Source organism: Myodes glareolus, chromosome 21, assembly GCF_982192425.1.
Source record: "Myodes glareolus chromosome 21, mMyoGla1.1, whole genome shotgun sequence".
NCBI lineage: Eukaryota > Metazoa > Chordata > Mammalia > Rodentia > Cricetidae > Myodes > Myodes glareolus.
In genome coordinates this window covers 16,588,036-16,600,223 of record NC_142046.1, presented here as the reverse complement: position 1 = coordinate 16,600,223, position 12,188 = coordinate 16,588,036, and the positions used below count along the sequence as shown (strand labels likewise).

Sequence of the window (12,188 nt, the reverse complement as noted above, 5' to 3'; positions counted from 1 at the left end):
CGTAGTGATTTAGGGCCTAATGACATTTTCATGGCCTTACCCTGGATGTCACAGACAAGAGGTGATGGCGCTGCCTTGAGCCGCTTCAAAGCGGAGATTCATCTTAAGCTCCCCTGCAGCTCTGAGCCACGTGAGAATGGGACCATAAACCATGAGGAGAAAAGGTGAGGGGTCTTTGGAAAGGAGCGAGCCTGCTGTGAGACCTCTAACTGTGCTTTCTAGAGGCAGCCTGTTGGCCTGGGATACCAGGATAATTGGGTACACCCTGAAGGCACAGGCAGGCTCCAAGAAGGCAGAGTGATGGTTTAGGAGCTGGTTTTTATCCAAAGAGGCATGTGCACATGCACACACACACCACAAACACACACCATACACACACAGTAACACACACACAGGCACATACCACACACACACACATGACACATACCAGTCACAAATACCAGCCTTACACACCATATATACCCAACACCACACACCACACCATATACATCACACACATCATACACAAAGATACACACACCACACACACAACATACATACCACACATATACACAGACACACACCACACACATGCCATAAAACAAACACCATACATACATATATCATGCACACATCTAAGACACACCATACACACATATACCATGCACATACTACATACACAACACACAGCATACACACACTACATACAAAACACACAGCATACACACACAACTCACACATAACACATGCATACACCCACACCACACGCACACACCGCAACTCACACACAACAGACACACACAACACATACACACACCATAGTCATGACACACACACACAACACATACCACACATACACACCAAACACACACACACACACACACACACACTTTGAGGTGCTCTCCCTGCGAAGCCTTCCCTTCTTTTTCTCTCTGCTTCCTGGAGAAGCCAGAAGGAGCAGTTTGTTTTCAACTGCTGGAGGAGACTTGAAATATGATGAAGGTGGCACACGGAACGCTCCCTCCGGCCCTGCCCCGATGGCACGCGCACAGACATAAAAAGCAAACACCATCAGTAACCTGTCGCCGGAACCCGGCAACGAGGCGGGAGTTTTTCTCCCTGCCGGGGCTGTTAGCGGCAATGCATCTCTCCCTGCACTAAGCAGCATCTTTCCCAAGGCTGCATTATAGTGATTTATAGGCCCCGTTTCTGGGGAAAACGAATAGATCAAAGCGAGGAGAAGAGAAAAGGCGACAGAGCGGTTGGAAGAAGATATTGAGGCATGAAACAAAAACACAAATGAAAAACCAGGCAGTGACACGATCCCGCCATTCCGTGCCGCGCTTTTATCAGAAAGATATCACAGCAGAATCTCAATTTCCACCCTTTTTTCTTTCTGCCTTCATAGGATGGGGCCTCTTGTCAGTTGCCGGGGTTTGGTATCAGCTCGGGAGAACGTGTGGAAATGGGGCTGTCAGGATCCCGCCGCTCAGTGTGGGGTAGAGGGTTCTGCCAGGAATGTCACCAGCCCTGGCATCATCTTCCTCACTTACAGGGAGGAGCTGGCCCATGTCAGACGCTTAACCAGCTCCAAATGCGTAAGTCCATAGTTGCTTTCCCAGTGACCCAGGCAAGAGTCTCTGGAAGAATCTGTCTGGGACCTGTGTAAACTCTGCGGCTACATCAGTGGTCCTCTCCCATGCCCTGGTCATTGACCACCCACGTGGAGCTGACAGGACCTGGGAAGAGGGCTCAGGCAGTAAAGCACCTGAGCTCCAAACTCAAAACTCGCAGGAAGAAAATCAATCCTGATGGCATACACGGTCAGGGGGAGACAGGAAAACCCCTGGGGCTCACTGCAGTCAACCTAACCTGTTTGGTGAGCTCAGGCCATTGAGAGGCCCTGTCTCAAAAAACAAGATGTACAGGACCTGAGAAATGACACTTGAGAGTGTCCTCGAGCCTCAGCATGCACATGCTTGTATATGCACACACATGTCTGCTTGTATATGCACACACATGAAGGCATGCATGTTAATGATCGAACACACGCCAACATGAACACACACACGCACGCACGCACGCACGCATGCACGTACACACACCTGAAGGAAAAGGGTCAAATTCAAGGCAGAAGTGAGCAGGGCTCACCAGGAATGATTTGTTCTAGAAGTCCTAACGGTGAAATTTGGGTACAAGTGTGCGCACACAGACAGCACAGGACCAGGGCTCTGAACGGGAATAAAAGGCATGACCTTTGTGTGGTTTCTTTGGGAGGTTTGGTGGATGGCGTCTCTAGAACCTGGTGAGATGCTCAGGAACAGAGGTGCCCTAGGGAATCTTCAGGACCAGTGAGTCAGCCCCAGGTATGAGTTTGCTGAGAAAGGGAACACACTGAGGACACAGCAGACCGGGAGGACTGGGCTAAGAGGCTAATCAAGTTCCTTAGTAACAGCCTTGAGAAGGCCCTCCCTGCTCCTGACAACTGGCCGCTATAAAAGTATGTTATGTGGTAGTTATTCATTCATGGTCTGTCTCCCCTCTTCCCCAACTAAAATGTAAGCACAAGAATGACACCCTTCCTGCCCCATTCATCCCATTCCCCAGACCTAGACAGCAACTGACACACAGTAGGTGCTTGGCAGAAACTCGGCTAGCGAGCAAGTGAATGCTTGCATGCCAGACACCCTGCTCATACCTGCCGCTAAAATCCCCATAGCAATGCTCTGGGGAACACTGGACTGGCCCTGTTCACAGATGGACAAGCCAACCTGCTCATGGCACACCAACAATAAGTGGGTGAGCCTGGGTGAGAACAGGCCTGTGGACCCCAAAGTCAGCACTCTGGCCCCTACATTCGAGGGCCTCTCTACATCCCAAAGTGTCTCATGCCGGCACCTGCATCTGGGGACTGAGGGGAGAGAGCCCTGCAAGCTCAGGTGTCTTCTAGGACCACAACCCCGAGAACTACACAGCACTAATGGGTCCCCTTGATGACATCACCAGGAACAGAGCTGCATCCCTAAGAAGACGGAGGCTGCGAGGAGAGGGAAGAGGCCGGCCGCTTGTTCCAGCTGCATCCACCCCCAGTCCACGCCATGCGCTGGATTTTCCTGAGCAGTCGTCTCATTTGTCTGCTTCATTTTTAAAGGCCAGGCCAATAAAACAAAAGCTGCGCCTGGTTATAACTAGGTCGGATTTGCATGTGGGGCCGTGACATTTTGGTGGTGTCTCACTTTGGGCAACTCTGGGATGTTGGAAATGATCATTCATTTTTGACTCACAGGAACTTTAAGAGAAGTGCTGGGGCACATGGCTGGGGACAGGAGCTAGCTCAGCTCAGGGGCTGAAGCCCACATGGCCAGCTAGCAGCAAAGTCACCAAGCAGCTGACACATCTTGGTCCTTTTCATGATAAAAGCAGCATTGAATCTTGGTTGAACCATAGGTGTTCTCTCTCTCTCTCTCTCTCTCTCTCTCTCTCTCTCTCTCTGTGTGTGTGTGTGTGTGTGTGTGTGTGTGTGTGTGTGTGTGTGTCTCACTCTCAGAAGTTTATATTTTCATTTTTCATTTATGTTTATGTGGTACACATGAAAAGGGCATTGTATTCGCTGGGACTAGAGTTCCAGGCATTTTGTGAGCCGCCTAATATGAGTATTAGGAACTAAACTCAGGACCTCTGCAAGAGCAGCAAGTACTCTTAAGCACTGAGCCATCTCTCCAGTCCCAACGTCTGTCACTTTCTTAAAGACCAAAATGCCAGCCAGCTGTAAAATCAGGATTGTGCATTTGCCTCGCTGAAGTCTTCAGGGCTGGGGAGATGTTCAGTAAGTACATTGCAAGTATAAGGACTCAAGTTTGTTTCCCCAAGGCCCACACAAGGGGCAGATCTCTGGAGCTCCTGGCCAGCCAACCTAGTCTAAGCATCAAGCTCCAGATCCTTCCCCCCAAAAGATAAACAGATAGTTCTTGAGGAATGATGCCCAAGGTTGCCTCTGGCCTCCAAACACAAGTGTGCTCATGCATACACACACGCACATGTACACACACACACACACACACACCACTTCTAGAAACAGATATGCCTTCCAGCAATGTTGCAAAGAATGTCCTATCAACCCGATTGCTCAATCCATAGACGATGGAATTTGTTGATAGATTTTCCAGAATAAACTTGCCATCGAACAAACTCTGAGATTTCGACTCCAGCAGCTGTCCCCTCCAGCTGTAGGCAGGAACCTTGGCAATAGTCTCGTGCATCTGATGCAAAGAAAATCTTAATTCTGCTCTATTCACACAGTAAGCAAAACTGAAATTTTACCCTGAAAAGTGGAAGAAAAGCCATCATGATGCTAGTTTCCTATTGCAGAAAAGCACTGGGGGTCTTAGGAGGACGACACACTACTGCCATGTTCAAAGTCTCATCTGACTTTTAAAAGATGAATTACAAACCTCCAGAAAGTTGGAGTTTATAATTGAAATATTGATAAACTCTTTCCCATAAAGCAGCTACTAGATTCTGCATCAGTAACTAGGATATATACACAAAATATATATTATAATAATGTTTTCCTCTGTTTAGTCAAGAAATACAACAGCAGAGATTATTGCTTACAAAATAGAAATGCCTTTCCTCAAATTGGATAGGAAAAAAATGAATCCTGATAAATTACGATGCCCCTAAATTCCAAAGAATGTGCATCAATCGTTGCGGGTGTTGTTACCGTCCCTCTGGACAGCCGGCTGATTGGGACTGTAATTTATAATTATTGTGTTCTGGTGCAGATATGAAGGCTGACAAAATGCAGATCTATTAGCAGAAACATCTTCTTTTCTCTGAACCAGGAAGGGACAATTCCAAAAGAGACTGCCATAAATTACAAAACGGAATGGTGCTGCTATGCTCACAAGTCAACACCAAAAGGTAATTAAGAAAGGAAATGCTTACACCCCAGGCCTTCTACATTTTGCCACAGAGACAATGAATTGCTACAAAAGCAGCTGGGAAGGCGTAAGATTGGGATGTATACCTTGTGTTTCTGGCCCCACCGCAGGCTGTAGCCCTTTTGTGAAAGCAAGGTACCACCAGTGTTAATTTCTAAGAGTTATTTTATTTTGTGTGTGTGTGTACCTGAGTGCAAGTATACATACATGTGTGGAACGTGTGCGTGTTCAAGGCCAGAAGAAAGTGTTGGAACCCATGGAACTAGAATTTCAGGGAAGTGGTGAACCGCTTGACACGGGTGCTGGGAACCAAACTCCGGTCCTCTGCAAAAGCAGCAAGCACCCTTTTTTTTTTTTAATTTTTATTTTATATGCATTGGTGCTCTGCCTGCATATATATATATATATGTATATATATATATATATGTGTATATATATATATATATATATATATATATATATATATATATATATATACATCTGTGCAAGGGCATCCGGTCCCCTGGAATTGGAGTTACAGACAATTGTGAGCTCCCATGTGGGTGCTGGGAATTGAACCCTGGTGCTCTAGAAAAGCACAGCCAGTGAGTGCTCTTAACCACTGAGCCATCTCTCCAGCCCCAAGCAGCAAGAACTCTTAACCACTGAGCCACCCCCACCACCCTGTGTCATTTTAAACAATGAGCCTTTCAGTTTCTATTTTGGCCAACATATTTCAAGCGGCTCTTCCTGCTTGCGGTATGAATTGCATTGGCATTTTAGAAGCTGAAAGATACATTTGGGAATGGTTTGAGAGAGACTGAGTTACCTCCTTTTTGCAACAAAAGAAAATGAGATGTGCTGAGGCTGTAGGATGGGGTTTGGGTCAAGGCCAAGGCAAACTCCTATACTAATCTAGCTCCATGGCCTTGACTCTTGGTAGAGAGGCTGAGGGGCAGGCGGAGAGATACATTAGGAAGTGATTGTGAGTATCCTGGGGGCATAGCAGACGCCCTGACATTACTGGGAAACGGTGCAAAGGGTCAGGAAGGTGGGAGGAGAGAACCACACGGGGACATATACACTAGTGAAAGTGGTTCCCAAGTAATCCCACATACGCACACACATATCGACATGTACACATATAAGCACACACACATGCACACACATACACATATATAACATAGAAATACATATATACATGCAGACATTCACATACATGTATACATAAATATACATTAATGTGTGCAAACACATACACACATGTTTGCATACACAGCCCCTCACAGTACACAGTAAGTAAACTTGTTCACAGAGCTATGACTCTCTGAAAGGCACAGGCCTTCGGTCTCCCAGCGTGCAAGGGCACAGTTCTGGCAGACCCATTCCCTGTCCACCGTACACAGAACCCTGACCTCTGCACTGCTGGGCTCCAAGTGGGGTTCTCCCCTCCAGACTGTCACTGGAACAGCTGCTTGAGCCAAATCCTGCGTGCATCCTCCACTCTTTCCCCAACACCCTCTGCCCAGCCAGGCGACTCAAGCTCCCCCTCCCCCCATGCTCAGTCTCTCTAATCAGGGTCACTCTGCAGCCACGGGGTCTGTAGAACATCACATCACCCCCACTTGACCCCCTTGGAAGTATCCCCCAACCCACAGAGATGAAACAAGACGTCCACGCAGGTGTGTATGATACGCTGGGCACGTTCGCGGCTGCCAGACCACTTAAGCTCACCGCTCTTCCGCTCGTTCGTTATCTGTGTGATTAGTGTGATTATCTGTTACTGAGTCTTCGTTCCCATCCCTAAAGGGGATAATAGGAGGGCCTCGCTATAGAGCCCTAGTGCCTGAGTCCAGGTTTCCATGGGTTCTGGCTGCCTGACTGTCTTTGTGACTCATGGTCCTCGCCTCCTCTCCAACCCAAGCGCAGTGCACCTGTCCTTCTCACACAGGCTGAGCATCCTTCCTGCCTGTTTCTCCAAGTTATGTTTCCATTGTCTGGAATGTTCTTCCCACTGTGTTCGCCTACCAACCCCCTAGTCACCCTCCGAAACAAAGCTCAAGCACCAAACAATTGCAAACACTGAGGGGAAGGTGAAGCGCCCGGAACTCTCCCGCATCGCAAGTGGGAGCAGCCGTTTTGGAAAACAGTGAGACAGAACCATGGGGAGTTAAACTAACAGCTATCATGTAACCTGGACTCTCCCTGCCCTCTCTTTACCTAGGGGATGTGAAAGTGCTTACCCCACGAATGTCTATGTGCAAAGTCTTCGAGGCATTGTTTATAACTGCCCCCAGTGGCAGCAGGTCAGACACCCGTTGCCTGGGCAAAGGGAAAAGCAAACTGTGGTGTGTCCACACGAAGGACAACTACTCAGCAATAGAAAAGAACAAAGGACTGATAACATCAAATGCCGAAGGAGGAAGCCAAACATAAGATTTTACTGAACTGTTTCCATCTATGGAAGGTTCTAGAAGAGGTAAAGCTGTAGTCATAGGAAGTAATTCTATATCATGTAATGTGGTGACATAGGCTTACAAAATGACCCAAATTAAGCATAACTTAATTAACTATATCCTCACTGTGGCTGGAATCTTTTTCTGCATGAAAATAATACCTTTTTTAACAATAATAAATTAGGAGGGAGATGTTTGGAATTCACCCTCCAGACTGGGTCCTTCAGAGTTCTCTTGTTCAGATTCACCTCCAGGCTGCCCCACCTTGTCACGTCCTGGTTGTAGGACTTCCCCTACTATTTTCCCATGAGATGTGCGGGGCTTTGGTGGTGCTGTGGTGGTCCAAGCGGCAGACCCTCAGCTCCACTGTGATACCAGGAGATTTCACCAGCAGGGCAGTGAGTATCCTCCCCATTTCCCCCTCAGAGCCACCCCAGGAGATGTGGATTGCTATCCCAGCTTTATGTAAAGATTCAGAGCAAGAACAAGGTGTTAGAGTCCCAGCCTCACATGCACAGGGCCCTGGATTCATCTCAGCACCAAGAGAAGCCTGAAGGTGGAGCCACGTTAAGCGGACACCTGCCAGCATCAGACAGCTAGGGGTGGGGCTGTTCTGAATAACAGCTGAGGACCGACCATCCAGACCTTAAGGACCGTGGGAGCTCTCCTTCCCTCTCTCTTCATCTGAGGCCACAACATTTCCTGGGATTACAACTAAAGATATGTGGTGTACATATGCTGTACGTGTGTGCACATGTGCTGTACGTGTGTGCACATGTGCTGTACATGTGTGCACATGTGCCTGTCTGTATTTCTCCATCTCCAGGATGGCTCTCCCCATTTCCAAATTCAACCAAAAAGCTAAGTTAGTCTCCGGCCCAGACGATCAGGACTATGTTGCACACACGTGGCACCTCCAAGCTGTCGTCTGATTAAGCCATGCTCCCAGACAAAGCACTTAACAGTGTCAGTACTGTCGATGGCAGCCACTTCCCCCCAACAGCTCCTGCTGCAGGGTGCAGCAGCTCAGCTTGATGCAAAACAAATACCGTCGCTGTTGGGTAAACCGCATGCCTCAGCAGGCCTCCCCTGCAGCAGGTGACCTTTGAGTGTTGCTGCATGGCTTTAGAGGGGAATATTCCAGGGCAGGTCTGAGAGGCAGCCGTGCGTGGATTCTTTAATCAACCCAATTTTCTAGTGTGTTCTACCTTGGGGCAGTCTAGAATGTCCCTTTCCAACCCAGGGGCATAGCTCAGTTGGTAAGGTGTTTGCCTCACAAACACAAGGACTCAAACTCAGTCTCCAGAATTCACACATCCAGTCATGGAAGACTGAAGAGATGGCTCAGAGGTTGAGGGTACTTGTTGCTCTTCCAGAGAACCTGAGTCCAGTGCCCAGCCTTCCTGTCTAGAGGTTTATGACTGTCTATAACTCCAACTCCAGGGATTCTCTGCCTCTGGCCTCTGTAGATTCCTGAACTCACATTCATATAATCACACACACACACACACACACATAATTTAATAATAACAACACGAGCCAGGTATGATGCTACATGTTTCTAATCCCAGAGCTGGGGAAGCAAACAAGTAGATTCCCAGGCTATTTGATGAGGTTCAGACCAGTGAGAGGACCCCTCTCTCGCTCTCAAAAATAAAAATAAAGTTAAAAGGTGGATAGTAGGCCGGGCGGTGGTGGCGCATGCCTTTAATCCCAGCACGCGGGAGGCAGAGGTGGGTGGATCTCTGTGAGTTCGAGGCCAGCCTGGTCTACAAGAGCTAGTTCCAGGACAGGCTCCAAAGTTACAGAGAGACCCTGTAACTTTTTTTGTAAAAACAAAAACAAACAAACAAAAACAAAACAAAACAAAAAAAGTGGCTAGTACCTAAGGTTGTCTAGTCTAGTCTCCACACCCACATGCACACACTGGCTCATGCATCCACACACATGGGGTAATATATAGAATGTAAAGTCCAATGCCCACTGAGATTTTAGAATCCAATGCTTTAAAGCAAAGGGTGTCATAGCAAGGGGTAGACTGTGGTCAGGAACAAAAGAGGGGAGGAAAAGTTTCCTAATTCTGACATTGTGGTGTAGCCATTGTGGAAAGCACTGGATTAGTTTGCCCCAAAATTAAAGATAGCATTACCTACCATTTGACCCAGTCAGTGTTCTATTGCCGTGAAGAGACACCACGACCATAGCCACTCTTAGAAAGGAAAACGTTTAATTGGGGGCTGGCTTATACTTTCTGAGGTATAGTTATTATTTTCAGGGCAGGAAGCATGGCGTCATGCAGGCTGACATAGCACTGGAGAGGTAGCTGAGAGTTCTACAACTAGATATGCAGGCAATGGGAAAAGGGAGAGACACTGGGCCTGGCTTGAACATCTGAAACCCCAAAGCCCACACCCAGTGACACCACACTTCCTCCATAAAGGCCATAGGTCCTAATCCTTTCAAATAATGCCACTCCCTATGAGACTGCTGGGGCAACTGTATTCAAATCATCACACCTAGCAACCCCCCTTTTGGAATTCCTCCAAAGACAAAATCCGCAGCTTAAAGACACCTGTGCTTCCTCGAGTCTGCCAGTGTTAGTTACAAGATATGGCCAAGACGTGGAAGCAACTTAAATGCCAGCCAATAGGAAATCGAGTGCAGAAAACCGGGTGCGCGCACACTGGATGTGCGCATTCGGCCTTAGCCAACAAAGGAAGAGGTCATTCGCGGCACCGTCCCTACCTAGAGAAACAAATGCTGTGAAGAAAGGCCAACTTGACACAAGCCAAAATCACTTTGAAGAGTCTCAGTCAAGAATTTTCTAAATCAGATTGGTTTGTGAGTATAGCTGTGAAGTATAATCTGAAATAGGATAAATGATGTGGGAGGATCCAGCCCACCGCGGGCAGCGCCATTCCCTAGGTGAGGAATCAGAAGGGGGCTGAGCACTAACAAGTGTGCATTCCCTCTCTACTCTTGACTGTGTGTGTGACCAGCTGCTTCAGGTTCCTCCTTTGGCATCTCTGCAGTGATTGTAGCCTGAATCTCTGAGTGGAAATAAACCCTCTCTCCATTAAAAATGCTTTTATCATCCCAGTAACAGAAACATAGCTAGGACAGACGTGATCTAACTGGGATGAAAGGAAGCATGGGGTCTTAAAAGGTCAAACTCACTGCATTAGAAAATAAAAGGTGGCACTTGGGGATTGGGGGTGGGAACTATAGCCACATTAGTCAAAGGATATAAAATCTCAGTTACAGGCAATGGTACGTTCGGGATGGCTGGCGGGTGGCTACAGCCAATGATACGGCACGTGACTTGTTTGTCATTTGCTTTGTGGTGCTGGGGATTGAATGAAGGGCCTCATTCACGTGAGGAAATGTTCCATCACCAAACGACGTGTGTGTCTGTGTGGGGATATGTGCATGTAAGTCCTGAGTCCAGAAGAAGGTGTTGTGGCCCCTGGAGCTGGAGTTATGGGCAGCTGTGAGCTGCCTATGCCTTCTTACCCACTGAACCATCTCTCCAGCCTCTTGGGGGATTTTGTTTCTTTTCAATTTTGTATGTGCATGTGTGTGTGTGTGTGTGTGTGTGTATGAGTGTGGTACATGTGTGTGTTGTGTACACGTGTGTGTGCACTGCACACAGGTGTGCAGGCAATGACCAGTGGAGAACATCCAGGGTCCTACTGTAAAAGTCTGACAGGACTTCTCACTGACTCTGGAGTTGGACTGGAAGCAAGCACTGGTGTTACAGTTACATGTTACGTGTGTGGGTGCTGGGACTGAAACTCAGACCCTCACCATGTGGTGGTGGCGCAAGCCTTTAATCCCAGCACTCGGGAGGCAGAGGCGGGGGGATCTCTGAGTTCAAAGCCCATCTGGTCTACAGAGTGACTTCCAGGACAGCTAGGGCTACACAGAGAAGCCCTGTCTCAAAAACCTCAGACCCTCACCTGTGTGTAGCATTCTGACACACTGAGCCATCTTTCCAGCCCCTTCACCTTTCATCTTTGCCAACCCCTAACTGCCTAAAATTTGTGTACGTGTGTGTTTTGTCCGTGTGTATGTCTGTTCACCACTTGCATACCTGGTACCTGCTAATGCCATAAGAGGACATCAAGTCCCATGAAACTAGAGTTATAGACACCTGTGGGCTGCCATGTGGGTACTGGGAACTGAACCAAGGTCCTCTGAAAGAACAGCTAGTGTTTTTAACTGCTGAACCATCCTCTCTCTTAGTGCCTGAGTTTTTAGGAATCTCGTTTCTGCTGGCTTTTCATCATTGACTGCCTAACAGGTGGCACCTTCTGTCTTCACAGCGCCTGAGAGCACAGCAGGGCCAACGGGAGTCCTGCTCACACACATGTAGGATGACACACTGAGAACATGGCCAAAGATCAACATAACCTAACCACCGGAGCATCCAGATTGAAGGTCGAGAAGGGGGTCTGACACCCCCAGCTGTGTCTAGAGTGCCTCCTCGTCCGAGAGCACCCCAGAAACACGGGGGTGAGTGAAAGGGCTGAGGCTGGCAAAGGCTCCTATTGTTCTGTTTTCAAAACAAACCAGTAACCTGGGCACGCATGTCTAGGGACCCATCATGAGCAGGAGCAAACGTTCATCAGTGAATGGAGGATGCTTTGACACATGCTACAGTCTCCGTATTTTGTGAGACGGAAAAAGAGATCCGGAGATGTGCGATGGGAATGGCTGCACCATATAAACATATTGCTGCCATCAAACTGTACATAGAAAAATGCTCAAGATGGAAATTAATTTCTTTTTGACATAAGCTTTCAGCCCAGGCTGGCCTTGAACTATGGAT

At 47.9% G+C, this 12,188-nt stretch overlaps 1 protein-coding gene across 1 annotated transcript in view; it reads right to left on the bottom strand.

Annotated features, from left to right (window-relative positions):
• Cfap77 (cilia and flagella associated protein 77) overlaps nucleotides 1–12,188 on the bottom strand; it is a 125,865-nt gene that overhangs the window by 88,508 nt on the left and 25,169 nt on the right. The gene's annotated exons all lie outside the window — the stretch shown is intronic.